Source organism: Cupressus sempervirens, chromosome 10 (genome assembly GCF_028749045.1).
Source record: "Cupressus sempervirens isolate cs-2001-9-10 chromosome 10, ASM2874904v1, whole genome shotgun sequence".
In the NCBI taxonomy this organism is placed as follows: Eukaryota; Viridiplantae; Streptophyta; class Pinopsida; order Cupressales; family Cupressaceae; genus Cupressus; species Cupressus sempervirens.
In genome coordinates this window covers 551,500,742-551,527,089 of record NC_143127.1, presented here as the reverse complement: position 1 = coordinate 551,527,089, position 26,348 = coordinate 551,500,742, and the positions used below count along the sequence as shown (strand labels likewise).

At 35.2% G+C, this 26,348-nt stretch overlaps 1 pseudogene; it reads left to right on the top strand.

Moving 5' to 3' along the window:
• Positions 1–575: 575 nt before the first annotated feature.
• Positions 576–26,348, top strand: LOC149535075 (uncharacterized; annotated as a pseudogene).

The window sequence follows — 26,348 nt, the reverse complement described above, 5'->3', positions numbered from 1 at the left end:
ACTTTTCGGCTTGATCCAAACTTTTTTGGAGTCGATTCAAATACCCTCTTTAGTGTTCTTCAACCCTATGGTATTGCATTTTTAATTTGAGATGTGTTCAATTAAAATTCAATTATGCGTCTTTTGTTTTTAATCTTTTTGATTAGTAGTGGCATTTGGAGATTCATTGGTTGTCGGGATAGTGGTTTAGTCTTCCATTGTGATCTTGGTGATCCATGTATGTTGCCGACATGTGCATTTACACTTGTTTAAAAAATAAAATATTTCGGCTTGTATTTCATCCTTGTTTCCAAGGATCTATAGGTGGGGCATTACATCTGGTATCGGAGCCCATGTTGCAACATTGGGATCTTTGTGTTATGCTTCCACTATGGCTTTGATTTCTGTTGTGTACTATTATATTATGTTGTTATTTTGATATCTCTTAGTTTCATGTTCTGACTCTTATGCTTGTGATCCTTATGTTTGATTTTGCCTTGTTGCTTCCATAGGGATGCCTCCTACATGTAGGTCTAGTCAGGGTGATAACTGATGGGTTGTTCAAGAGGAAGAACACTAGGAAGAGGAACGTCAGGATGGAGAGGGAGAACGAGGTAATAATGCTAATCACGATGGCATGGGGGTATTGTTGCTAGTATTCTAGGAGATTCTTTCTCGGTTGGGCCCTCATGTTGAGGAGTGCCAATAGGATCATGATTAGGAACATGGGTCTCACCATGGAGATTCCCATCATTCAGAGCATAGGGAGGAGGAACGTGAGCACGGGCATTCTCTTACTCCACCAGGTGGTAGAGGGCATCATCAGGGTGGTCGAGATTACAACAGTAAGGATTCTATTAGATTGGATATCGTGAAGTTCCATCAGAGTTCCAGACTGCCATCGTATGATGGCAAGGGAAGTGGCTTGAAGGCTGAGACCTGGTTGTTGGACATGGAGCGTTGCTTCACCATGTATCCATACTCAACAACCATGAGGGTGCATTGTGCAATTATGCACTTGAGGGACCACACATCCATTTGGTGGAATATTGAGAGTTAGAAGATTTAGGTTAGTGTTGTAGATCTCACCTAGGAGATCTTTGAGGAGAGATTCTTATCTCCTTAGTTCAGAGAGGCATGTGCTGATGAGTTCCATGCAATCTGGCAAGGAAACATGACTGTGGATTAGTAGGAAATTTGATTCTTTGAACTTAAGCAGTATTCATGCTACAACAATGATGATTTACTCTTAGCTCATCATTTCACCTGAGGCCTTAAGGACTCCCTCATTTGAGAAGTTCATATGCATCAACCTAGGAATCTTGTTCTCGTTGTAGAGAAGGCATGTATTGCTAAGGAGAATCTGGCTAAAGGTTTCAGTAGTAGATCTAGTTCTCAGAACCAAGGTGCAAAGAATTCAGGACATGATGCACAGTATTCTTAGTCCTCAAGGAAGGGTAATACCCAGTCAGTACCCTCTCAAGGTGGTCCTCACCATAAGAATAAGAGGTTTTTGGGAAAGGGTGGTTAGGATTTTGGTACCTCAGGTAAGAAAGGTGATAACCCAAATTGAGGATAGAAATCACAGTAGGATCATCCTCCTCATAGTGCTCAACAGAATTCTAGTAGGGGTAGTGCACCTTACCCTAGTGCTACTCAGGGTGGTCATGGGATAGGCCCCAACTTTTTTGGGAACTATTATTCTTGTGGTCAACCTAGCCATAAATCTTATTATTTTTTGATCAAACCATCCACATGACCTGGTAAGGGCGCAACTAGATCCGAGCCTACTATAGGAGATGCGGGTCAAAATCATAGAGTCTTTGCGGTGGTTGACAACTGTCAAGTTGAGCATCAAGGTATGGTAGTCGAGGCTACAGGTCCGTTGCTTGGTATTTCAATGTCAATTTAGTTTGACTCTAGTGCTTCAAATTCTTTTATTTCACCATCTCTCATTCAACGATGTGGGATAGCAACAATGTGTTAGGTTGATAGGTGGCCAGTTGAGTTAGCCATGAGTTCTAAGGTGGCTATTGACTCGTTGGTCAGAGGTTGTAGTTTTAATTTAGGAGCCTTCACCACCACAATGGATTTACACATTCTACCACTAGGATCGTATGGCATTGTGTTGGGCATGGATTGGTTATCTGCCCACCAGGAAAATATCGATTGCCATCATAAGGTGGTATAGTGTGTTGATGACACAAGTGGGTAGGTGGAACTTTTGGGAGTCTAGAGACCAGTCTTGCTTCGTATGATCTCAACTAATCAGTTGAAGCAGAGTTTGTGGAAGGGTTGCTAGTTATTTCTTGTGTCTCTCAGTGATCTCGATGAAGCTGAGAGCTGTATGGTGACACTTGATGATCACCCAATCCTTCGTGAGTATGCCAATGTGTTTCCTAAGGAGATTCCAGGTATGCCACCATAGCATGACATTGATTTTAGGATCGATCTTGTACCAGGAGTGCAGCTGATTTCACAAGCTCCTTAGTGCATGACTACTCGGGAGTTGAGTGAGCTTAGATTGTAGTTGGAGGAATTGTTGGCCAAGGGCCATATTCATCCTAGTGTATCCCCGTGGGGTGCACCAGTTATCTTCATGAAGAAGGATGGTTCGTTGTGTTTGTGCATCAATTATTGGTAGTTGAATAAGGTGATAGTGAAGAATCATTATTCTTTTCCAAGGATAGATGACTTTTTTGATCAGATGAAGGGAGCACGAGTGTTCTCAAAGATTGATCTTAAGATGGGATACCATTAGCTTCATATCCAGGAGGTTGATATTCATTGAACAACTTTTCGTACATGGTATGGGCATTATGAGTTCACGGTTGTACCCTTTGGGTTAACTAATGCACCATCAGTGTTTATGAGTTTGATGAATAGTGTATTTTTCACTTACCTCGATTAGTGTGTCATTGTATTCTTGGAAGACATATTGATCTATTCAAAGATTATGGAAGAGCATGAAGTCCATTTACGTTAGGTATTGCAGTTCTTGAGAGACCATTAGTTGTATGGCAACTTGAGTAAATGTGGGTTCTTCCAGTCAGAGGTGAAGTATTTAGGACACATCATCAGTGGTGATGGAATTGTAGTGGATCCAAAGAAGATTCGTACTATCATGGATTGGCCAGAACCCACTAATGTCTCAAAAGTTCATAGTTTCATGGGATTGGCAGGTTACTACTGTCGCTTCGTGAAGGATTTCTCATGAGTAGCCCATCCCATCACTTCTCTTCAGAGGAAAGGGGAGAAGTTTGTTTGGTCAGACCAGTGTGAGGCAACATTTAGTGCTCTTAAGGAGTGTTTGACCAATGCACCAGTCCTTGCAGTGCCTAATGCTGTAGGTGATTTCATGGTTTTCATAGATGCTTTGTTGGAAGGTCTAGGTGCGGTGTTAATGTAGGATGGTCGAGTGATTACATTTGAGTCTAGTAAACTCAAGGACCATGAGCTTAACTACCCCACTCATGATTTGGAACTCACGGCCGTAGTGCATGCCCTTGTCCATTGGAGGCATTTTCTTTTGGGACACAAGTTTGAGTTGCATAGTGATTATAAGAGCTTGCAATGTATCTTTACTCGGCCAAACTTGAATGCATGACAACATTGTTGGATGGAGTTCTTATGTGAGTATAACTTTGATGTTCATTACATTAAAGGGAAAGAGAATGCCATCATGGATTCTTTGAATAGAAGGAGACATGAGGTATCAATGATGTCAATGGGAGTGGATTTGTGAGGTAGCATCCTGGAGGCATTGCCTAGTTTGGTATTAGGAGGTGAGGGCAGAGATCGAGTCCAGATTTACCCTTGAGGGGAGATTTTTAGGTTATGTACTTGAGTTTGATGGACTACTATGTCACATGGGGTGTATCTATGTACCCACGTTGGGTGATCTTCATACCTTGGTTTTATCTAAAGCACATCATGCACCATATTTCACACATCCCAGTGTTAAGAAGATGCATGACGATCTCAAATAGCTATACTTTTGGGCAGGGATGAGGCATGATGTTTAGATGCCTTAAGTGCTAGAGAGTGAAGGCAAAGCATTAGCATTCGACAGATCTTTTGTAGCCACATACCATTCCAAAGTGGAAGTGGGATACAATATCTATTGATTTTATCATAGGGTTGCCTATGTCATCATGGAGACATGATTGTAACATGGTGACAATGGACAAGTTGTCTGAGGTAGCACATTTTTCACCCATGAGAGCATCCTACACAGCTTCTTTGGTAGTGTATGTTTTCTTGGTAGATATTGTTTGTTTGCATGGGATTCCTTGTCAGATCATTTCAAATAGAGATCTAGTGTTTACTTCTGCACTGCAGATGTCTCTCCAACATGCTTTGGGCGCACAAATCAATTTTAGATCGACTTATCACCTAGAGACTGATGGTTAGACTGAGAGAGTGAATTAGGTTCTGGAGGCTATGCTTCACATGTATATTATGGATAGGTAGGTGAAATGGGATGACTATTTGTACCTTGTTGAGTTTGCATACGACAATGGGTATCATAGTTCTCTTGGCATGTCACCTTTTCAGGCCTTATATGGTAGACCATGCCATAACCCTTTGAGTTGGGATCGTTTAGAGGACCAAGTTCTTTTGGGTCCAAAGATGCTTTAGGATATGGAGCAGTAGGTTGTTCACATTAGGGAGCATTTGGTTACTGCTAAGAACAGACATAAGAAGTATGCAGATGCCCATAGGTTGGATCGTCACTTTTTTGTTGGTGACTGAGTGTTTTTGCGAGTGCATCCAAGGAAGAGCCCCATCCATTATGGGAAATGATCTAAGTTGGCACCACATTTTCTTGAACCTTTTGAGATCCTTGAGAGGGTTAGTTCTATTGCATATTAACTAGCGTTGCCAACTAGCCTATCGCGCATCCATGATGTTTTTCATGTTTCTATTTTGCGATAGTATATTCCGGATGTGACCCATGTTCTTGATTGGGATGCTTTGCAAGTAGAAAATAGGTAGCTTACTTTGGAGCCCATTTGTATCCTACAGCAGTGGAGGCTGACCTTACAAGGTTAGGACATAGAGCAGGTAAGCGTCTAATGGGACCCAAGCGATGAGACCTCTACAACTTGGGAAAATGCTACACGATTGTGGGGATTGTACCCCTACCTTTTTGTTGGCTTCCAGGAGTAAGCCTATGCTGATGGGGGAGGATGTAGTGTCTCTCATGTTTGTAGTCTGTACCTTGTCTATTTTGTTTCAAGAGATACTTGATACTCTTATTTTGTACCTTATGATGACCCGAGGGTCAAATGTTATACTTTGGTTTGGTACCATAGATGCTATATTTCTATGCTATTCAGTTTATCATATTTGCATGTTGATGCTATTTTGAGATGATAGCAGATCTATGATGATATTTGGTTATATGGTTTATTGGACATATTTGTTGATTATGTTATGAGATGGATTCTTATGCTATGGTTATTTACTTCATTCTTGTTCTTTATGCTTTATTCGAACGTGAGTGGTGTAAATGGGTTAACTAATTATTTAAATGCATTAATTGCTTCAACTATTATGTTATATGTAATTGCACTTGATCGTGTATCTTAGTGTGTAGAAATTATATCCCTGGTAGTGGCACATGGAGTGAGTGATTCAACTAGTCATATTTTACCAATGTCGTCCCTATATGGTTGATGTATCCCTATTTAGCTATTTTAAATTTAAAACCTTTCAGTGATTAGTAAATCTGAACTTGTCTGCATTATGTGATTAGACCAGTGAGCATGTTTGTGCATTTAGAGGTTTGCTCTATCGTGAAAGTGTTAAGTGAATTTTATCATTTTAGGTTTTTGGGTTTTATATCTTTTTGGATTTAATTTCTGTAAGCTTTGCCTTAGGTGAATTTTTGTTACAGATAATAACCTATTTTTGTTTGGGTCGATTCAGAGTTTAGCTACTCTAGCTAGCTATTTTCCATAATCGACTATTCACTCAAAAAGTGAATAAGTATTGGAAAAGTGAGTTCATTATTCACTTCTCACTTTTTAGAATTGGAACTTTGAGAGCTATTTTGGAAATCCTCTTCTGAAGGATTCTTGTTTTTCTCATTCTAGGAGTTATGAGTGTGGGATTTTCACGAGGTTGGTCTAGTTCGATTCGGCTTGGGGAGTTTATGCTTTGCTATTATTTTCAATAGATTTGGCGGGTGATTTATTTTATTGTGCGAGTTTTAATTTCTGCCCCTTTTGCTGTCAGGTAGGGCTTTGTTGTTCTACCCAATTGGTCAGGTATGAATGTTTTCCCTATTTTTGGGATGAGGGTTTGGGATTTGGAGCCGCTATGCTGGCCATTTTTGCATATGGTGTCTGGTTTCAATTATTTTTGGATTTTTGGGGGTTTTTGCACCCAAAGGCCAAATGGGTTTTAATTTCAAAAAATTTCCAAAATTTGGGGTTTTTACGTCATTTTGCGTGCTGCCCTATTTTCTCAAGTTTTCTTGGCATGAGTTTGGTCATGGACTTGGATGATCTGTTTGGATGTCAGTCGGACCTTTATTGCATTTTTATGTTGCATTGGGATGTGTGTCAAATCTGTCCTCTCGAGGCTATTTTTGGTTGAGTGATATTTTTTGCATTGTGTTCTCATCTAGTCCTCGTGTTATGATCTTCATGATGGTGGTGCACCATACACGTGTACATCTGTTGGGTGACCTGCAAGGCCTACCCTTCCATGAACTTTTTGGAAGTTGTGATCATTGGGGTTGGGTTGGGAGTTTGCATGCCTATGGGCACTCATTGTTGGATGAGCATGGGTAGGGTAGGGTAGCATATGGAGGGAGCTCATATCTCACAGCTTGGCGATCATGACGCCACATGTATGGCAAGGGGAGTTTTTAATTAAGTGATAACTAAAGAAAATATTGGGTGGTAATAAAACTAAAGATAATAAAATGCGTGTGCCGAGCCATTTCATTGAGGGATGCTGAATTCGCATGATCCGAGCTTGGGCTTGTTGATGCCAAGTGACTCTCCATGATGTCAAACCCTACATAGTAGCCCATTGAGATGTCTGACTAGGACGTATAGTTTATGCATTGTCTTTATCTTGGAGTCAATCATCATAATGCTTGGCGTGTGTGTTAGCCATGGATGTTATTTTTGCATGTTTTCGGTTGGATCATTATCTCCATCATCATGGTGGGTGTGGACCTATGGGTACCATGTGGTTGGGAGGCGTAGCTACCTTCACCACTGCTAGGGACTGGTGTATATAGACGGTTTATTATTCTAGCACAACCGTTGCTGGATGTGTTCACTTGGTTAGCTCTTTGATGGAGTTGGTGTCTTCTGTCCACATTCCAAGGGAATGGAATAGGGCAACTGATTGCCTGGCGAAATGGGCATAGAGAATATAGATGGTGGGAAGATTGATGGGTGGGAGCAGATTTCCTGTGAGTTATGTCAGGATTTGGAGAGGATTCTTGTAGAGGATGTGAGTGGTGTTGGGGAAGGGTGATTTAGTTCTTGGCTTTTCTTGTGGTTTTTGTTGGGTCCTACTGCTTTGGCCCTTTGCTATTATGTAATGCTTTGTTCTAATTTTCAATAAAGGTTTTACCCCTTTTTTTCAAAAAAGAGAGGATACATTTAATTAAATTAAATACATTTAATTCCTTAATGTATATTGTAGCAAAATGGGTAAATTTAATATAATTAAATTGCTAGGACTCATAATTAAATTAAATTAATTAATAGGTTTGCCTTTACTAATTTGATTAGACTTGGGAATTAAATAGATTATGTAATTAATGTAGATTAGGGATTTTTTACATTTTACACTTAGGAGGTCAAGTATCGATTATCAGAATTCAGAATTTCCTAGTAAAATAAGACTTTGAGATTGATTAAATAGACCAAAATTGGTTTAGCATGACAATGTGCCAATTTTGGGGTATTACAAGAAAAAGATAAAAAATCAATCCCCAAATATTCAAATGTTTAGTTTTGATTATGACATGTTTTATGCCCACACATTTATGTAGATCCCAAATAGTAATCTAGGGTGATTTATGACCACTAAAAATAATATTTTGTCCCTTGTGTTCTTCATTCCCTAAAATATATACCATAAGCTGAAGTATTAATTATTAAAAAAAGGGGATTTTCCTGAACCTAGATTCACTCTTTTGCCAAATTAGACTTTTCTAAATTTTACAAAGAGATTAATAAACCAAACAAATTAAGAGCTCTTGATATTTTTCTAAAAATAACAATTTTGGATGGTAAAACACATGGATAGTAGAAGAAAACAAAAAGTGAATTTACAAAAGAGTTATAGATTGAGGAAAAAGACATACCATAAAATAAGGGTCTGTTTGGATTGCAAATTTGAGCCAGAATTGGAATTAAGAATCTTCAAAAATTTCCAATCCATTGTTTGGGTCTGTAAAATAGGAATTGGAATCCAGGGAAATATGGATTTGGTATCCCCATTTGACCCTCAAAACAAGAATTTTTTCTCCCCTCAAAATATTTGTTATTTGGAATTCTTGTTATAATTTCCATTTTAAGTCCTATTTTTTAAAATGAGGATTTCAACTAAAGTGAAATTTAATTGGTTTTGACATCCTGATGCCAATTTGGGAGCACATGTTTTTGAAATTTAATTGAGTTATAACAAAGAGAGTGAGATGTTTCAACAAATGACACCCTTTGCATCTACTTCAGACACCCTTTTTGTAAAAAATAACAAGTGTCACTTGAAGAAATTAGAAATTAGAAAGATTAGCAAGTATAAATATATAATTTTTAAATTAGGGGAAATTTTTTGGCTATTTTTGCACCTGTGCATATGTTTGAATTAAATAAACTAATTAGTACCACACATATCTAATTTATTTCATCTTTCTTTTAATTTTTCCTTGAATTTTTATTTTGTAATGAACATTGACATTTTTGGCATGTGTAGAGTTGGAAGCACCATGAATAGGGCCTTGAACAAATTGAAGATATGAATCGCCTTTCTCACTATAACTTTTATATTCACTTTTTGAACCATATTTTCATATTTTGAAACAAATAGGTTTGAAATAACAAGTTTCAAATATCAAATATTTTTGAGTTTGAACCAAATAGTCCCTAAATAAATTCCAAAAACTGTAATATGGATTTCAAGTTCCAAAATCCCAAATCAAGGACTTTAAATTCCAATTCCTAAATCATATTCCAACAATCATATTTTTAGAACGGGAACAAGGAAGATATTGAAAGAGCTGCAAAATGCCCAAACATTGAAACAAAATATAAGTATGGATTAACATTAAACAAAAGATTTTTGCTTTGTAGATGTGCAGAGTTCTATCCTCTAGAAGAACACACAAAATATATAATGAAAAATAAATTTAAATAAAGAGTTATTTCCATAAGACACAATCATAAATAAAGTCACAATATGCAACTTCCCATGTTTAGATACCTATTTTCCAAAGGCACCCTCTACGGTACAACATATATGCACCATTATTTAATGGAAGTATAAAAGACTTCCACTATTTAATACTGGATAGGGGTGCATATATGTTGCCCCATAGCCACTAGCTTTTTGAAACCTAAAACAACTCCTTTGCCACAGAAGTCAGCTAAAACAAAACCTATAGCTGTCAGATGAATTTGAGTGACATGTGTGTAGATAAATATTAGCTTAAAATTTGATGACTCCAATTCTTCACCAAACAATTTATAAAATTCCAAGCTTCACCAAACAATTTATAAAATTCCAAGCTTACACATAGCTCCATGTAGACTCTCTTTCAAACTTATATCATGTGCACAAGGAAATCAAACATCCTTTGATAGTTTGTAAAGGACGTTGCTATCTTTCCTACAAATTGCACCACTAACTAAATTTCAAAAAATTGAAAACACAATAAAATTTTATGAAATTTTTAGTATTTGATCTTCATGATCTGTATATTTTGTGATCGAAAACAACAATTTAAAAAAAAAAAAATCATTGTGTTTTTGTGAATTTGAAAAAGAATCATTTTTTACTCTTTTTTTTTTTGTCTTTAGTGCATTTTGTCTCGAGATTAGCCAGCCCCATTTCTAAACCAAATAAAAGAAAACACAAATTAAATTTAAATAATCAGAAGAATAAATGAAAAGCATTGCAGGTGAAACAATAGTAAGAAAAGATGGAAATTGTTACAATTGTAGAGAACAAGCAACACAACAAGTCAAATCTCTAATAGGATATCCCTTTTGTGTTTCTTTACAAAGGTCAGCTTTACAGCCAAGGCAGTTCTCATAATATTTGGCACCATTGTTTAACAATGGCTCTTTGAAACAATCCATTCCCCATGATTTTTTGATTTCAAGCTCAAAATTTAGCTCTACTTTGGCACAAAGATCTATTGATAAAAATTATAAAAATGTTACAAGGACTTAGATTATCTCAACATATTTTGAAACATCTTTTCTTTGCATTCAACAACCATGAACATACACATGCATGTATCAATATAAGAGAATCTTTGATTCAAAATAAATGTCATCATGGACAAAGTCAACACATCACACCATAAAAAAACATATTTTAAAACTATGAGTCAGAGAAAGTGATATCATATCATCAAATAGCTAAAACAAGATGGGTCTGATTCATCATAACCATCATTACAACTATAAAAATAGGGACATCTTTATTTAATCCTACATTTAAATTGAATAAGAAAAAAAAAACTAGATTACAAATTTGAAACAAATTATTAAAGCTTGAAACATTGTAGTAACTTGATAGCTATTGGTTTTGGAATTATTCTATCTTTGTGTCCCTATTGAAAAGATTTTTTTAAGTACATTTGTACTTTTACCATGAAAAGATGACGAAAGGTGTAGAATGAAACTTTGAAGTACTTTATCTATGTTAAATGAATGAAGATTGTCTAATCATAGATTTTATTTGGAATTTTTTTATTCTATATGATCTTAAAATATAAAATCATGAATGAGTTTTTGTTAAACTAGTGCTGTCTTATTTATAAGTGAGGAAACTTATGTTTCTAGTTTATTATATTTATTAATTTTGGGAATCTAAAAGTTGTAAGATTATAAAGTTTGGGGTCCATTTATACACAAATTTAATGCATTTACAATTTGGTATATCAAGGACATCGATAAACACAAATAAAATATATTTACTTTTTATTTTGCACTAATTGTCAATGGTCATGGTTTTTTGTCATCGAGTGTAGTGAAGTGTAGTCAAGAATAACTGTAAGATTTACAAGCAGATGAGGAATCTGGATATGCAAAGCGCTTAAGCACACTAAAATCTACCAATTGCTTTGTAAACTCATTTCCCCATGTATAAAACTAGCACTTGCACCAAGACCAAGTGCAAGGGTACATACACTAGTTGCATGTTGTCGATAATTTTAGGAATGTGAGAACCTTATTTTATAGGAATGCACTCATCAACGAGATTTCAATCTATAGTGTAAATTTAACTTGACTCTTGGCCAAGAGCTTTCAATGTGTGACTCATGCTCTCATATTGTATAGGTCAATAATTTTATAGATTTAAAATCTTTTATTAAAAAAATAGAGGATAAAATTATAAATAAATAAATAACTAAGAGCTCATGCGTATGCAACTAAATAATAATTTCCCCAACTATTGTTTGAGATTGAAACTTTAGCTAGGAGGATAAAACTATGTAGGTGATCAAACAAAATTTATTGTTGTAAGAGAAAAACTTGCACACATTTCTTCTTTTGGACTCACTTTGACTCAGTTTTTATTCATATAATGGATCTACATATAGAGGTCTTACGAGAAAGAGGAAATCATGTGAAAAGATATGTTGAAATAGTGTGAAAGAATAGGGACAATTTCTTTGAAGCTTTTAAGAAATATAATTTAAAATCTTGTTAAAAACTAGAAGTTCCTAAGTTTTGACATTTTCATATATGTAGTTATATAAGATCAAAACTATATATACGAGTATCTTCTTTTTGAATTTTAGATTTAAGCTAGTACCTTGGGTTTGAGGATAAATGATTTTCTTTCTTTATTTCTAAATTTTTGCAATCATATGATGTTCATCTACATATTTTACCTTTAAATTATCTAACTAGCTTTGATTAGAAAATGATAATAAATAATATTTAATTTAAATATGTTTTAAAATGTATTTGTGTATTAATATATAATAATAATAATTGTAGATCTATTATTTAAAATAAACTTATAAATTATAATTAACAACTTTAATATACGATTATAATTTTACATTAAATATAACAACAAAATCACATAAGATTAGAGACATGGTCAATTTGAAGTAGTATATAGCTAAAATAACCACTTATGCACTCTGTGTATTGATGCTAAAGGATGCACAATAAACTGCATCTTTGTTAGTGTTTCAAGTACTAGATGACTTTCATTTATGATCCATATGTCCCTACCCTTTAGAATTTTGAAAACTTGTCCAAATGTGGCACATTGCAGGTCAAGGTAATAAAGGCATGTGTGATTGGGGATCCTTTTGCTAATATTTTTAATATCCTCATAAAACCTCTGGTTTGAGCTTTCAAGGTGCCAAACATAGTGATGCATGGTTTGATATCAAATTGGTTTGTGTAAAGCTGAGATCTTGCTTGAAATAATATGCACCAAAGTATTTTAGAATTTTTTTTCCCCTAAGAATTTTTTTTTCATCTCTAAAAGCTATTGATGAAAGGATAAATCACTTAGAAAAGACTTGTAGAGCTCTAAGAAGAGATAGGCTTGATAAAGAGTTTGTAGAGGCCACTTATGTGAGTATAGATAATGTGTGTGCTAAAGATGACTCACCCTTTGAGATCCATCACAAGGGTGATGTGCTTGCTATAGGGAAGATTTTAAGGTCTCATTCATGGATAAAAGGACATCTTATGGATATCCATGGTTGTTCTTTTACTATGAGGAAGAAATTATGGAGCATGGATTGTAATAGTGCATTTTCTGTAGGATCATCTTTTTTGTCTACTCAATCTGATCATTTTTTGCCATGAAAGTAGGTATTTTCTTGAAGTTTATGTGGCTAGGAGGATTTTAGTGCAGCCCATTATGTTGGATCAGATAGTGTAGTTTCTTCCAAGTTGGAAACATACTCACTTTATGTCTCTAGATGGTGTTCCAGAAGATGACAATGTAATAGTTGTATGTTTAAAATGTGAGCACACTTCTATGAGTCATTATATCCAAGATTGCTCAAGAATGAGGTCTTGAATGGTAGCTCATAGATCTCTATTCATGGAGTGTAAGGGTTTATAATGGAGGCCCTCAGCTTGACCTAGTTTGTGCCCATGCAAGTGCACCATAAAATGAGAGATTCAAAGATCTAATATGCATGCAAATGGAGATGAAAACTAATCTATATGATAACAATGCAAAACAATGCAAGATCTAATCTATGAAAGCAAGATCTAATCTATCAATGCAAGATCTAGGCTAATATGAAAATGCAAGGATGAAACCTCATGATGGAAGCTATGGATGCAAGAGAGAATAAGACAAGAAGATAGAAGTTCTCCACAAAAGATTTAATGCCCAAACTCCTCCAAAAATTGCTCTCCAAAACTGCAGCATAACTATGGCCTAGATTGTGTGTGTTCAAACTTGCAACATAACAATAGAATAATTGTGGATATCCAAAATAAGGAGAGGGCTCTCCCTTATAAGGGAAAATGTAGAGGTGAGAGATTTCTCACAACCAATATGGGACAATAGAGTTTGATCCATTTGAGACAAAATTCTACCAATGAGAAAAGAGGAGGAAAATTAAATGAGGGAAGGAAAAAGGAATTTTATTTAATTTTCATTTATTTCATTCCCTTTTTCATGTGGGATTTTATTTAATTAAAAGAGAGCAAGTTCTTTTAATTAAATATGAAATATTAAATTAAATTAAAAGAGGAATCTTCTTTTAATTCAAAGTGGATTTTATTTAATTAAAAGGGAGCAAGTTCTTTTATTAAATAGGAAATATTTAATTAAATTAAAAGATGAGTTTTTCTCTTAATTAATTAAATCTAGAGTAATCATTTAATTAAAAGAGAGGTTTTCTTTCAATTAAATGGGGACTTATTTTATTTAATTAAAAGAGAGATTTTCTTTTAATTAAATAAGACTTAAGATAAAATAATCAACCTTAGAAATGAAATAATCGAATTTAATCAAGGAAATTGATTTAAATTGATTTAATAAAATATTGCAAACCATTGATTCAGGAAATTTGATAAATGGAATAATGGGGGCTCATAGTCTAGGCGACCATTTTAGGGTGCATATATTTGCCCCTCTTTGAGTAATGTGTGATCAATTTGGGAACACATGTAGTCAATGAAAGAAATTGAAGTGTGAGATCGATTTGGGATCACAAAACAACCTAGATGTGTGGTTGATTTGGGAACACATCAGGACAAAAAACACAAATGAATTTTGACTTTAAAAAGTCAAGGATAAAATTTAATTTGATAGGTATTTCCCCCTCGTGATTGAAATTGAAATGAGAAAGAGGAGAAATAACAAATCGACAAATTTTATCAAATCGAACAAAAGATAAAGTTCTTGATGTAAGATGAAAGATATAAGAATCACATAACCAAGGTAGATCATCAAGCATAAAATATTATGCCCCAAAGGTGAGTTAGAAGAAAGGAAGTGGGGGAAAAGAAAATGGAAGATAGAAGTGTGGAAGATACAGAAAGAAACAGAAAGAAGAAAATAAAATTGCCTCAAAATCAATCAACTATTTAAGATAGAAATTTTAATTGAGATCACAAAAGAAGATAAGGAAATGAAGATCAAAACATGACCACATTTAATTAAAAGTCCACAATAAACATAAAGGGAGAACCCTCTCAAACTCATAATGTAGTCTAAAAATACAAACTAACATGAGTCTAATAATGTAAGTTACTTGAAAATGCAAAGGTGTACTTGCAAAAGAGAAATTGTAACATAGGTTTTTTGTATTCATCGTTCATTAGAGAATGAAAAAGAACTTATTTTCATCATTGAGTCATTATTAACAAACATCAGAAAATCACACAATCATCACTAGTTACAAGCACAACTATGAAGATATGAATGTGATCTATATTGGATTGGAATGTGGAAAGATTCTAACATAAGAATCAAAGACATAAAGGTCAATATGACTTCAATGTTAGCTTACCCAATTTAATGTAGTAAAACCATGCTCGCATCAAGGCATAGATGCCAGGATGACCAGAAGAATGGTTGTGCACAAATCATCAAGGATGATGTCTCAAATCTCCTAAGTGTTTCAAGGAGACAAAAATAGAGACTCGAGAGTTTCAAGACCACACCCACAAGCAAAAAATAAAGAAAAACATGCCCCATGTCCCAAGATCTCTAGCTATGCATGCCGGAGAGACTTATCAGACAAGTACACTCAACAAAAATCAATAACAATTAGCACACAAAGAAAAGATCATGGCATAACTCAAGCATTAAGTGTTAAGTTTAAAATTAAGTGTGTTAATTGATACTAAGTTTCGAGGATAATTTTGTGCCCATGCAAGTACACCATAAAATGAGAGATTCAAAGATCCAATATGCATAAAAATGGAGATGAAAACTAATCTATATGATAACAATGCAAGATCTAATCTATGAAAGCAAGATCTAATCTATCAATGCAAGATCTAGGCTAATATGAAAATGCAAGGGTGAAACCTCATGATGGAAGCCATGGATGACAAGAAGATAGAAGTTCTCCACAAAAGCTTTAATGCCCAAACTCCTCCAAAAATTGCTCTCCAAAACTGCAACATAACTATAGCCTAGGGTATGTGTGTTCAAACCTGCAGCATAATAATAGAATAATTGTGGATATCCAAAATGAGGAGGGGGCTCTCCCTTATAAAATAAAATGTGGAGGTGAGCGACTTCTCACAACTAATATGGGATAATAGAGTTTGATTCATGTGAGACAAAATTCCACCAATGAGAAAAGAGGAGGAAAATTAAATGAGGGAAGAAAAAAGAAATTTTATTTAATTTTCATTTATTTCATTCCTTTTTTCACATGGGATTTTATTTAATTAAAAGAAAGCAAGTTCTTTTAATTAAATAAGAAATATTAAATTAAATTAAAAGAGGAATCTTCTTTTAATTTAAAGGGGATTTTATTTAATTAAAAGGGAGCAAGTTCTTTTAATTAAATAGAAAATATTTAATTAAATTAAAAGAGGGTTTTTTCTCTTAATTAATTAAATGTGGAGTAATCATTTAATTAAAAGAGAGGTTTTCTTTTAATTAAATGGGGACTTGTTTTATTTAATTAAAAGAGTGTTTTTCTTTTAATTAAATAAGACTTAGGATAAAATGATCAACCTTAGAAATGAATAATCGAATTTGGTCAAGGAAATTGATTTAAATTGATTTAATAAAATATTGCAAACCATTGATTCAAGAAATTTGATAAATTGAATAATGGGGGCCCATAGTCTAGGCAACCATTTTAGGGTGCATACAATAGTGAATACATATTCATTTCAATATCAGGAATAGAAACTTGAGCAACCGGTGTTCTAGATGAACAATGTTTTTACACATTATTTTTAGGATCAATATATTATGATATTTGATATTGTTCAAGATATATTTCAATACCCAGTTCATTCTTGGGCCAAAATAGACAAATCTTTATTGATTAGAACAAAGCCAAATGATATAATTGATATTGATTATATAATCCTCTAATGATTAATTGTTTGATAACCACATTAATATTTTAGATAGCTCATCCTTGGAGTATAAGAGACCAATCTATGTAACACAGATAAGGACATGCCAAGAGATGTGATTTTTAAGAGAAGTAGTAAAGGTAAAAGTGACCAATTTATGTTGATTAGAACAAGCCAAAAGATATGATTGATATTGATTATTGTAATGCTTTGCTCGAGAACCCAAAAGAAATAAATCTAATATGTTACAGATTTTACAAAACTTCTTTTTAAAGTTTAAACAACATGAAAGTAACAATTTAGAACCCCTTATCACTTTGCCACCCTCTACAACTTTCCTACCCTTGAACCCCTACTCGCTTCCATGCCCTCTCAGTCTTGGGAGGGATGGATACCCCTTGAACCTTACCCCTTGTTGGATCTCACCCCTATTTGTCTAGATTTAGAACTAGTTACAAAATCCTTGAATGGTCACCTTCTTTAGTAGGAGGACATTGTTGTTCTATTGGAACCCAATGCCATTCCAGATGACTGCACTTGTCTTGGCCCCAAACCCTTAGGCAGACCCATGAATTTTACCCCCTTATTAGCACCCCCAAAGTTAAACTAGTTGGGGGCTATTGTTGGATCCAAGACTCCCATGGATTTTGGTGCTAAACCCACATTCTCCTCAGGACCCACAGGACCTTAGATTGCTTCACCTGATTCAATGGTGGATTTGATCTCCTCGAGGTTTACCCTATGCCTTGTTGGAAAGTTTGTCTGGGAAAAAGTACAAAGCTGTCACCTTTCAAGTTGACTGATCAGAATGACTGAATTTGAGCATTTCTATCTAAAAATCATTTTTTTTCAAACATATGATCTAGATAAATTCATTCTAGATATGTTATATATGGTCTCACGATTTTCCAATTGGAAATGTCTATTAAATGTATGTTTTATAGTACTTTGTATCCAATTACTAAAAAAATATAATTATTTTAGAAAATCAATGTTTCAATAACTCTTACTAATTTTTATGATTTTTTTTAATAACTTATAAAAAAGATTTTATAGAGCTCAAAGTCAAGAATATTATCATATAGATTTTATAGTGTTTTAATTAGATATAGTATATTATAATTAAAAAAATCTACAAGCATGCATTTTAACATCAAAAAGATGTCAATTTTGAGAAAGAACAAAATATTAAATAATATAAAAAAAAATTGAGACTTATATGACATTCTAGAGGAGAGAGTCCTCTTCTAGAATGCACAATTTTTATTCTGGTCAAAATATATTTGTTTTGAAAAATGTGGTCAAAGATGAAAACTATTGATTTCAGCCGAGTTGAAATTTGAATCATTATAAAAGAGAAAATATAGTTCTAAAGCCAATTTTTATGTTTGAATGTTCTAGATATATATGATATCTATAACATAGTCTAAGATCAAAGGGAGATAAGTTTATTTTCATATAGTTTTGTGGTGGGAACTAGACCCTAATTTTCAATTTTTTTCAGCAGCTAAAAAATTCTCTATAAAAATTATGAAAATATATCAATTATTATTTCAAATAATTGTTAAAAATTGTAAGAATTTTCCTTAGGGCAGTATTTTCCCTAGATCAAGAGGCTTAAACACAAGCACTAGAATAGACCAAAGTATGATCAATATGATAATGAGAATGCTCTCTAATGTACAATACACACTAGGAGTGCCTATATATAAAGGCCTCTGAGATGCATCTATAATGTGTCTAGAAGGAACTAGGAGATAAGCATGACAACTAAGTACACATCCTCCATTGTGCATAGATGTGCATGCATCAATGAGAGGATAAGTATGATAAGGTATCACACACATAAAGATGTTGTAAATACCATGTGCTTAATTAGAGTGCTAACTCCTGTGGTGTAGACACCATGTGCATAAATGAGGTGTGAACTCCTGTGTTGTCAACATGACAACTCACAAGAGTACGCATACTCCTAGGTGACTAACTAAATAATAATAAAATATGCATTAACCTAAGTAAACTTAAGTATAAATAGTGAATACTTATTTACACCAACACCCCCCCTTAAGTGCAAGTTGGGGAATGCACTTAAGCTTACGAATGGATGATGGGTCCTAGCTATGAGGCCATGTTAGGTACCCATGTAAAAAAGAAATGCTCTACATATAATGATGCAATGCAATCTCTCATAAAGTGGAGAAAGAGGTAAAATCTCATGGGAAAAATCCTCCTCTAAAAAGAGAGATATGTACAATAAAGAAGATGAGAGAGAAAAGATCCCTCCTAGAAGAAAGAAGAGAGAAGTCAAGGGACTCCCCTTTCTATAACATCTTGTACTCCAAAGAGATCTTGTAAATGAGTATACTTGACCTCGGTGAAGGGTTTGGTGAATATATTAGCGACTTGCTCTGCTGTAGGATAATACTATAATGCAATGATCTACTCTATATCAACTCTCTGATGTAGTGCATATGAACCTTGATGTGCTTGGTCTATTGATGCTGAACTAGATGCTTAGAGATCTCAATAGAACTCTGATTGTCACAATGAATAACTATAGCTTTGGGTAGATCAAATCCAAACTCCTCCAAGATATACTATAACCAAAGAGCCTTTGTAGCTGCATTGGTAGCTCCTCAATACTCAACCTCAGTGGAAGAAAGAGCAACATTATTTTTCTTCTTACTCTGCCAACAAATAGGGTTGGAACCAAGGTGAAAGATGTAACTTGAAGTAGACTTGCAAGAATCAATGTCCCCTGCATGATCCAAGTCTATATATCCAACCAGCTAAAATCTTGTACCTGCTGCATAATATATCCCATGTGTATGTGCACCTTGTATGTAGTGCAAAATGTACTTGACAACCTTCTAGTGAAGCTCATGTGGCTCTTGTATGAAGCAAGAAACCATGCCAACTACAAAAGCTATATTAGGGTGAGTATGTGTCAAGTAGATAAGGCTCCCAACTAACTATCTATACAATTTATCATCAACAAGTGGAGTGGTGCACTTGGCCTCTAGCTTGACACCTGAAAGAAAGGGAGTAGGAGCAAGCTTGCAGTCACTCATGTGAAACTAATAAAGTAAGTCAAGAGCATACTTGGGTTGAGAAAGTTTGATCCCAATTGAAGACTATGTGATCTCAATACCAAGGAAGTAATGTAAGAAACCCAAGTCAGTCATAGAAAAGCTATCCTATAGAGAGGTCTTGACACTGGCAATGATGGATGAAGTGCTTCTTGTAATGATCAAGTCATCTACATAAAGCATGAGTATCAAGTGTGAGTCATCCCTTTGAAGAATGTAGACATTTGAATCAAAGTGACACATGGTGAATCCTATTGAGAGTAGGAAGGAATCCATCTTGGCATACCAAGCCCAAGGAGCTTGCTTAAGACCATAGATAGACTTCTTCAATTTGCAAACCATAGTAGAATCTTGTACGAACCCCTGTGGCTGCTCCATATAAATCTCCTCATGAAGATCACGATTCAAAAAGATACTCTTAACATCCATATGGTATACAACCCAACCATGAGTTGCAACAATAGCTAGTGTTAGGTGAATGGAGTTCATCTTGGTGACTAGTGCAAAAGTCTTTATATAGTCAATACTTAGAACTTGCGAGAAACCTTTGTTTACTAGTCTAGCCTTATGATTATCAACATGTCCATCTACTGCAAATTTGGTTCAATAGATTTACTTACACCAAACCAGCTTTCTTCCCATAGGGAGGGGAACTAAGTCCCAAGTGTTTTTTTTCATCAAAGAGTTATATTCTTCCTCTATAGCCTTGTCCCATTCTAGGATACCTGATGCTTCCTTATATGACTATGTATTTGAAGCAATGGCTATATATGCACGTGGAAATGATTTGTACTGTGACCTTGTCCTCTGAGTGTTTTAAGGATTCCCCACCAATAAACCTACTGAATCAAGGGTTTGTTGTGCCCAAAAAGGTTTAGTGAAAGAAGAAGGAATGTCTTCAACTATTTGTGAACCCTGCAAAGGTGGTGGCCTTTGAGTCAAAGTTGAAGGAATTGCATCTTTCAAGTCACTATCATCACTATAATCACTATCTATGAAGGAGGATGAAGGAGGAGTTGAAGAAGCCAAACTTGGAAAAGTTTCTTCAAAGTGAACACTCTTGTTAAAGATTTCATGTGTCTCTAGATCCATTACTTTGTATGGCTTAACATGGTTAGGATACCCAAAAAATATGCATGGTTTGATTTGAGGTTCTAATGCCTTTCACTTTTGTGGAGGTATTCTAGCCCATGTTGGACAACCAAAAACTTTGCAGTGCTTTACACTTGGTTTTCTGCCACACCATGCCTCAAAAGGTGTTATTCCATCTAAGGCCTTATGGGGACTTTTGTTTTGGATGTAATTGGCACAACACATGGCTTCTGCCCAAAACACTTGATCAAGAGACTTATGTTGAAGCATACAAGTGGTCATTTCCTTAAGGGTTCTATTCTTCCTTTCAATGACACTATTTTTATATATCATGTATGCAATTGAATATTGAAGATCAATAATCTCATTAGTGGAAAATTTTATGAGCCTAGAGTTGACATATTCCCTGGCATTATCTGTTCATATCTAATCTTGATGGATTTCCTTGATTTTTTTCCCCCAACTTGAGCTTTGAAGATGATGAACTTATCAAATACTTCACTCTTATGAGCAAGAAAAAAGACGCAAGTGTATAATGAAAAGTCATCAATAAAAGTGAGAAAATAGTGGGCCTTACCAAATGATGGTACTAGAAAAGGGCCAATTATATCACTATGAACCAATTCAAGAACAACAGTTGTCTTTGAAGACTTCCCCTTGTCATATTTCTCTTCAGGATACTTGCCTACTTCACAACTTGGACATACACCCTTTGAATACTTGACATGAGGTAGACCAATGACCATATCCTTGCTGCTAAGTTGTTGAAGGTAGCGATAATTGAGATGTCCAAATTGCTCATCCCATAGTTTACTTTGTGTGTTTGAATGAGTCAACAAGGCAAGGGAAGTGGACTTAGGCACAAAATGTGAGAAAGAATAAAGTCTTGTCTCATGATTAGCCTTTCCAACCACCACCATAGAATCATCTTTGAGATTTTTCACCACAACTATATCGAGGAGGAACTCCACTTTGTTGCCACATCCATAGTGAGTTATCTGGTAGATGGAGAGAAGGTTGGTGCTAAGCTTAGGAACATGTAGAACATCCTTGAAGATGCTATTGTCCAACTCAACATTTCCTTTCCCTTCTACTTCGACTTGAGTATCATTTCCCACATAGATGTAAGGTACATTTGATGGTTTCAAATAGGAAAATTTCTCCTTTGAAGCACCCATATGATGTGTTTCTCCTAAATCAAGAACACATTCCTCAGCATTGTTTATACTTGCAACCAAAGCTTGTCCCTTTCCTTTTGAAGTGGTTGAAGATTCCTTATCCTTATAGGCATTTGGTACATCAATTTTGTGTTTCCTCATTAGGTTGACCAATTCATCAATCTGCTTATCCTTGCAGTCATGTTCATCATGACCATTCTTCTTACAATAGGAACAAGTTTTCTTCTCCTTTTTGTTGGAATTGTTCCCCTTTTGATTATTTTTGGAAGAAGAATTCCCTTGTTGTGAAGAATATTGTTGAGTGGAAGAAGATTGATGTGAGGAAGATTGTTGTTTGGAGGAGGATTGTTGTGTTTCATCTTGTGGCTTAGCCTTCCATTGCTTCTATTTCTTCTTGGAGTTTTTACCACTCAAATTCCCTTCATTTACTACCAAGGCTTTGGTCTTGGAGGACTGGAGAATTCCCATACTCACTAGATTTTCATGTTCTACGACCAATATTTCTAAAAATTTCTCAAATGAAAGCTTAATGTAGGCACTAGCCATTGTTAGTTTGTGAGTATTATAACTAGAAACAAAAGGAGCATATTCAGGGGGAAGATGAGTCATGATGTGTTTAATCATCTTTCCATTCTTGATGGGTTCACCACAATCCTTAAGTTGTGGCCTATACATGTCTACTTGGGTAAGATAGTCTTTGATAGTGTTGAAATTCCTAGGATCCAACTTGAGAAGTTTGTCCTCAATAGTGTAAGCCATGTCTTCATGTACTATCCCATACAAAGCTTCAAGTTTAGCCCAAACCTCTATTAGATTGGTAAGTTTCCTAACATGATATTTGACAAGATTAGAGATATTTTTCAACAAGGTTCCTAGGGCCATATCTTGTTTGGATTCTTAGTCTTCTTTCTGAGCTTCATCAACATCAGCAGGAGGTTTCTTTGCTGCACCAGTTACATAATGCAGTAAACCTTTTTCTACCAATGGTTCCTTAATGTTTTCTTTTCCAAGTAGCATAATTATTTGGAGTTAACTTTGAAAAAGAACCCATAATTCAAGAGGAAAATATCAAGGAGACATAGCACATAGTACACCCCCCCCCCCCAAATGAATGATTTTCGCACTTTATATGTAGTGTAGTTACAATAGGCCACTTGTCAAAATGGACAAAGTGGGCTTTTGATTTTTGTTGACTACAACCTCTTGATAAAGTAACAATCTAGAACTTTATAATGTAGCTCAAAGAGACAACAATTGTGAAGCAATACAATGCAAAATAAGATCTATTTCTGAAAGTGGTATTTTTGTCTACACAAGCCTACAATCTGATAACAGATCTGAAAAGTGGACCAAAAAAATGCACTTTAAAAAAAAAATGGAACCTAAAATGGAGTCTAGATGAGCCTGTATGGTGTGCTTGAAGTTGCAAAAACAAGGATTAGATAGGTACAGTCACCAAAAAATGCTATTTCTAACAAATCCATGCACCAAAACTAGAAAAGAGCTACACTAAGACTAAAATTTTTAGGAAATTCTACCCAAAATATAAAAAAATTGCACCTGATTTGGAGTCCGGACGTTTGAGTTATGGACTCTCAAAGTCAAGCCGTTAAATAAAAAATGCATCTGAAGAGGGGTCTGGAGAGGAAAACACGATATTAAATTTGATAGTCAAATGACTGTTGCAGTAGTTCTAATTTGCCTCTTGATGATGATCAAATGGTCATCAATTTTAAACTCAAGAAATAATGATGCCAACAAGCTCAGGGTTGTCTAGTGATGTCACATTGATGTCAACATGTATGACACTGTCTGACCAGTGATATGGTAGTATAGAAAAAAGTGACCTATCATACAAAGGATGTTGACTGGGCTTAATAATGTGGCATAGGGTTTCTTGTAGGTTGACATGTCTACCAGTTGGGTCTGGTGACGTAGAGGAGTGGTCTACCGAGCTGGTGTTGCGTTGAAGGGACCACATATTTTTTCTTATGTGAATGCAAACATGTCTTATATGGATAGCGTGGCATGGTTTGTACTAGTCATGTGTCATAATTCAAAAGGTAGCATTAGAGTTCATCTGGGAACTTTTGCTATCAGTGTTGAGAAATAAACATGGCCATTGAAAGACTTCTGATGAATCCAGTAGGGAATTTTATATTTAGTCCCACATTGATCAATCATGTGCAACCAAAGTTGTATAGAAACTACCGGCCATGATATTGAAACAAGGCACTGAATGTTGTGTGGAAACTGCCAGTAAATTGTAGTTTGGCGATGTGCTTCCTAAATGTTGAATATTTGTGGTCACTGGTTGATTTAAACTGGTAGGTGCTTGCCAAGGAAAATTTGTTGTAGCTGCTCAGTTTGACAATAAAAGATGTCAGATCAGGATGAATATTCTATAGAATATTCTATGCAAGTCTGGGGTGTGATTGCCCAGTGCTTGTGCAAAAAAAAAAAAAAAAATCTCTACACTCCCAATTGGGCTAATTTTTTTTTTTGAAAATGTAGAATTAATAGGAGATTTGAAAATGAATTTAAAAAAATCGAATAATGATGATAATAGATTTGCAAATTGGGCCTTCGAGTTTTGGTTTGCAAAATTTTTTTGCCTCAAAATTGACTTTGGCCTAGGGTAGTTGAATTTATAATTAATTTTCATCAAATTGTCGCTTTGGATGCAATGACAAGGTCTAATTCAACTCTAGATGCTCCCAATTGCAGCGGATCCACCAAATCTAAATTGATTCCCTTCAAGAGATGAAGCAACAAGGTCTCCAATGGCTATGTAATGGGAATCTCCCTCAACTCTAATACCATGTAAGAATTTTCTTGAGGGCAATATTCTCCCAAGATCAAGAGGCTCAAACACAAGCACAAGAATGGACCAAAGTATGATCAATATAATAATGAGAATGCTCTCTAATGTACAATACACATTGGGAGTGCCTATATATAAAGGCCTCTGAGATGCATCTAGAATGTGTCTAGAATGAACTAGGAGATAATCATGACAATTAAGCACACGTCCTCCATTGTGCATGAATGTATGTACATCAATAAGAGGATAAGTATGATAAGGTGTCACACACATAAAGATTTTGTAGACACCATGTGCTTAATTAGAGTGCTAACTCTTGTGGTGTAAACACCATGTGCATAAATGAGGTGTGTACTCTTGTGTTGTCAACATGAAAACTTAGAAGAGTACACATACTCCTAGGTGACTAACTAAAAAATAATAAAATATGCATTAACCTAAGTAAACTTAATTAAAGTGTAAATAGTGAATACTTATTTACACCAACACAAATTATAATCCTAAACTTGATCAATTTCTACACATTTTATTAGTTTACATCATTTTCAAATTCTAAAGAATAATACAAGTTTTATATCATTGAAGGTGGCCAGTTATACTTTTGTTAGCATTTTCCTTTACAAAAGTGTGACACAGGTTTGTGCTTTTACCCATCTCTTTCCAACCTATCATGGACATGGTCAAAAAATGGTGCTCAACAAAGTGTAAACTAACGGGTTCTACCTCCATCTCAACAATGGTTGGAGCCCTTTTCTTGTTTAGTTTCATGCCAGAGAAGGGTCTGGATTTGATCATGGCTGGATCTTGGAACTTCGACAAACATCACTTAATAATGGAAAAATGAAAACCAAGTTTTAACTTGGAGAGTGACCTCTACAAGTTCACCCTAGTCTGGATATGCTTTCCTAGGCTTCCCTTGGAGCTATGGGATGAGAGTGTTTTTAGATGGATTGGTAGCTCCTTTGGACAATTCATAAAAATGGACTAGATGACTGGTTCAAAGGCTAAACTAGGTTTCACTAGGTTTTGTGTGAATGTGGGAATCAATAAATCCCTACCTACCATGGTGGATGTAAAGTCCAAATGGGACACTTGGTCGCAACCACTAATCTATGAGAATATTATTCCTTTCTGCTAGAAATATAATAGCTTTGGCCATCTCTTTGTGGAGTGTCTAAAGAATGAGAAACATAAGAGAAAGGTCTCTTCTCTAGGTGTTGAGGTGGTTGAAATCTCAAATGCTAAAGAAAGAGTTTCTATGGTAAATACGGAACCAGTTGGTTGTGAGGGGGATCCACAACCTAATGGAACCCTTTGCATTGATGAGAGTACCAAAACCCCTCATGAAGTTAAGGACATGGTTCAAAGTGCAGGGGCCACAACTAAGCCCACAATGGATGCTGCCTCTCATGAGGAGAGGGAGATTGTGGATATGTAG